The 5,073-nt window shown below is 38.1% G+C and overlaps 1 long non-coding RNA gene across 1 annotated transcript; it reads right to left on the bottom strand.

Moving 5' to 3' along the window:
* Nucleotides 1–3,961: 3,961 nt before the first annotated feature.
* On the bottom strand, nt 3,962–5,073 carry LOC112457820. The gene is made up of 4 exons (XR_003041156.1): nt 4,987–5,073; nt 4,841–4,904; nt 4,544–4,605; nt 3,962–4,248 (listed from the first exon to the last, which is right to left on the bottom strand). It is a non-coding gene; the product is annotated as an uncharacterized LOC112457820 (long non-coding RNA).

Here is a 5,073-nt window from a genome sequence, read left to right as displayed (position 1 = left end):
GATTGGGATAATTGGCTCGAGCATGCTATGTTTTCATATAATACTAGCGTACATGAGGGAACAAAATTTACACCGTATGAATTAGTATTCGGCAAAGCCGCACGATTGCCATCTGAAATAAAGACAGAAAATCCGGTAGAAACGTATGACGATTATGTGAGCGAACTTATTGATAAATTAACTGATCTAAGAAAACTAGCTGTGTCAAATTTAGGGTTAGCCAAAACACGTTATAAACACTATTATGATAAGAAATTAAAAACACAAACGTATAAAGTAGGAAATTTTATATATTTATTAAAACCTAAAAAGAAAAACAAGTTCGATGACGAATATACAGGGCCGTATGAAATTGTGGAAATCCTAGAAAATAATAATATTAAAATATTAATTCCACCAAATAAAATTAAAATCGTACATGTAGACCGAACTAAACCTGCTCGGATTGCAGATCAGGGATGAAGGAAAAAGAATACACAATTACTGGTTTAAAAGATAATCCTGGAATATTTTTCGAAGCCGTTGGAGAAATGCGTACGTCCGAAAATTCTTGGAAGATGATAATCTACATCGACTTGCGCGATATTAAAGGTGCAACGGCCAAACTCGAACAGCAAATGGACTCGATATTACAACAATGTGGTGATCACAATTCACACTGTGAAATACGACCACGATTGACTTCATTAATTGCCAAATTGAATAAGATAAAGCAGTATCAAGATCATATACGCGCACTCATAGGAGAATCCCGCACAAAACGAGCTCCCTTGGAATTTGTTGGACAACTTAGCAAGATATTATTCGGAACTTTAACCATCGAAGACGAATATGCCATGCGTAATGCAATAATGCATGTAGAAAATAAAACTAATGATCTCGCTCTGCTACTCGTGAATCAAACTGTAGCAACGCGAGCGCGTTTCGGGGAACTGTACAACGCCACATGGGAGATAAGAAAGCAGCTTAGCGCAATAGAAATTAAAGCGATGTTAAATCAAAGGCATCGATATTTTTGGGAAGTTATGACAAAACTGGATACGGAAATATTACAACATGAAATAGATTTAAATATTCTGATCGATGGAATATTATTCGGAAAGCAGGGATTCATCCACCCCCGTTTAATTTCACCGCAACAATTAATAGAAAATTGTAAGTTAATAAAAGAACAGAATCCTCATGCAGAATTTCCGGTAAGTACTGACGAAATCGGAATGGATCAACTTATAAAAATATCCAACTTACGAATTGCCTATTCCGGAAATCGATTGATTTATATTCTGCATATTCCATTATTGATTCCTGGAATATATAAAATGTATAGAGCCGTACCATTACCTGCTAAACAAGCATTTGACGAAACAAAATTCGCCATAATTAAATCTGACGCAGAACATATTGGAATAAGCGAGGACACCGATAGCTTCTACGAGTTCCGAGAAGGGGAACTGCGAGAATGTATATCGTCCAGCACCGTGTTTATCTGCCCAGCTATATTTCCTTTGAAAAAGATACGGCAAGCGACAAGTTGTAATATTCAACTCTTACTAAATAAGAATATAGAAATGGAATATTGCAACATAATATTACAAAACCTACGAGAAACATACTGGAAAGCCTTAACTACGCCCGGAAATTGGATATATACTGCAAGAAAACGAGAAATAATTCGTATAGAATGCCAACAAAGCAACCAGGAAGAAATAAGTAATTCTGGCATTATCTCCATACGCCAAGGATGTAAAATTAAAGCAGGGACTACTACGATGAGCCATCCATCCGTTCATTCTATAGAATTCGTACAGCATTATACTCCAATGAACAACCTAAGCATTTTACAATTGTACGAGCCTATCCGCGAAAAATATCAAATCGACCTAGCAGAAGCGACAAGCGAATTATGGACGATGAATAATAGCCACGTATCAACGACTTTTGATGACATCATTGAAAAGGCTCGCCAGATCAAGGATAGACGGATGCAAGAACAAAGACTTATCACCTACAGTGCAGTAGGATGGGGCATGAGTGTTCTCGGAATACTTGTGGTCATCGTCTGGATGATAAACAGGACTTCTTGGATCAGCAGTACTGTGAATTTACTTTATGCACGATGCAACCGTAACAAAGGAACCAAGGGACCTACCCCTTGCTCCTCAGTAGAGAATAAAAGCCGAAGCACCGAGCCCGAATCCGAACAGTCTGACTTAAGAACGGCAACGATCCAGTATAGTCTACAAGAAGAAGCACAGGAAGCAGAGACACACTGACGACTTGAAGACGTACAGCAATAATTCGTAAGTGACCAAACCACATGACTCCGTACCAAAATTTAGTCTTTGGTTTGTGCTCACTTCACAGGATGAGAAGGAGCAGCTATTCCACCAATCATTATAAACGTTGGCACAGGATATTGGGACGACTCCGCCGGATTATTCTAACCATGCCGGGAATTGACGAAGATGTACCTATGGACCTCAGCGCAGCGCAGTCGTATCGGCGGTCGCCAATTCCAATGCAGCGAGGACCACCGGAGCGCGACACCAGATCTCCTGGCGTCGACGTCCATCCCAATATGGACCGTGACTGGCCCGGACCAACAGATCCTGAGGTCTTCACCAGAGCTCAGCGTCCGCCGACACCGGCGAACACCATCTACGAGGTGCCGCGAATGTCAGTGGCATCCGTGGAAGCAGCTCTCACCCCTGGAATGGAGGATTTAATCGACGACGTGCTCGATGAAATTAACCGCGAGTCTCCCGACGATGACAGCCTGGGAAGCGAGGTGACAGGCACCATCAGACTGCCTGATGTCTCCAGGCCTCCGCCTCGTTACGCCAACATCCCGGCAACGCAGACGAGCCACGAGTACGTGGCAATGGCATCTTCAACGCGAGCGGAAGCATGCAGCAGCCGTGGGTCGCATTCTTTGAGCGGCCTGAGTACATCGCTAAGCAGCCCACTTGCATTGGGAGGACAATGTGGATCATACGATCACCTGGGTGAACCTGCAAACCGACATCATATAATAGGTGAGCGCCCTATGCTTCCCATACCGCAGGGCTCGCCACCCCCTCCTACACAACCGCCACTATCAATACCGAATTATTACCGCGATTATTCAGATCCGCTAGTACGACCGGCTTATGACTTTATATGTCATTCCGCGTGGTATGCGCAAGTCGCGGCCGAACTCGCGTTGTGTGCGGATTGTGCGACAAGCGAGCACACATTTTGCATTTATAACAGACCGAACGCCGTATGGCGACAGCTACACCTTATCTCGCGAACTTTCGTCCATACAACTCTACACTGTGGACGATGTTATAAGTTATTAATAAAAACTAAACGCGCGATTGATTGTCACGAGTGCCGTACTACTATAATAGATTTACGCGGACGTACTGAACACTTAACCTATCAAGTTTTATGTGAAGCGGTTATTCCACGAGGAACACATTAAGCAATAAACGATACAAAACATTTGCTAAAAGATTTAATGCTACTATATCTTATATAACCTACATATTATACTTTTAAACATGCTTATCGATTATTTTGCGTTATATACTTATATTTAACTTTATAAATTACCACTTGATTTTCTTTTTAGTGTACTGCTTACAGGGAACTGTCTTATTATTTAGCACCTTTATATTAGCGTTAGCATTACTCAAAATAATAAAATAAACATTAGCGAGCGACCTTACTATAAGACCACATTAACCTAATACTAACATTTTTATTATGTACATGGTGAAGGGATCGAAATAAAATATTAATTTTATACATTAACCTATGATTATACTTAATGAGCACGGTGGAGGACCTTAATTTCCTTAGAATAAGTACTTTGAAAATTAAATCGTAGCAATCAGTAGAATATAATCTTAATTCTATATTTTAACTTTAATATACATGCATAGAAAAGGGGAAAAAGTACGCTGACACACGCATATAATAGAAAATAGAAAAACACATATATTTAGTCAACCTTAAAATGCAAGTAACTCACATGCTTTACTAATTGTAAGATTACTATTATAACGTATTCATATTCACACTCGTAAAACCAGCCCATCCAGGATAATTTCGTACCTATTCCTTACCTGAAATAAAATGAAAGAAAATACATTAATATTCTTATTCATATATATATATATTCATAAGATTATAAAATAAGATTGAAATACTTATCCTTTATCCTTATTAATTCAGTCTCAGCTCACTATTACCTCTTCTCACCTATAACAATAACGAAATATATTAATTACTGCACTCTTATACGATAAAACCGTTATATATAATCAATAAATAATTATCCTTACAGAGCTAAGCAAAATGTCAACGACAAGCCTTATGCTAGAAGTAAAAAGACTACATAATCTTGCTTATCGCCTGGATTTAGACGAAGCTAAGGAAAGAATACGCGGCAAATACTTGAATATACTTAAACAAAAATAATAAAAAATAAAAAAGGGGAGAGACTAAAACTTATATGAATAAATGTAGTAACGATAGAAATATAGCATTAACTTACTTTTAATTTATCCTTATCATATCCGTCCAACGAAATCACGGTGACAGTATAGATAACCAGCTCTATAATAAAATAAGAATAACCTATATTAATAAATATCCTAATAAGTAACATAAGGAATGAACACTGAAAACAAATATGCGCGTCTATATATGTACGCAAGTACAAATATACATGTGTATATACCCAATAAAACAAATAAAAAAAAAAAGAGAGAGAAGAGAAGAAGAAAAAAAAATATTACTAATCAAATCTATAGAACTACTTAAGCACATTGCTAAACAATGGAACTATTACCTCGATTTAGATAAATCCAACTGCAGCAACACAGCTCTTACACTGCCAGGCACACTTTAGAATCCTATAATAAAAATCACATAAATAATTAATTATCTATAAATATAATCATACTCTATACGACATAACCATAAAATTATACTTACTAATAAAAGTTCGGGGACCGAACTTTCCTAAGGAGGGAGATGTCACGTCTGACGGTATAATCACCGCTATATTCCACCCGCATAAAT

The sequence above is a fragment of the Temnothorax curvispinosus genome, unplaced genomic scaffold (assembly GCF_003070985.1).
Source record: "Temnothorax curvispinosus isolate PA1 unplaced genomic scaffold, ASM307098v1 QBEX01008343.1, whole genome shotgun sequence".
In the NCBI taxonomy this organism is placed as follows: Eukaryota; Metazoa; Arthropoda; class Insecta; order Hymenoptera; family Formicidae; genus Temnothorax; species Temnothorax curvispinosus.
This window is presented reverse-complemented; position numbering and strand designations above follow the sequence as displayed.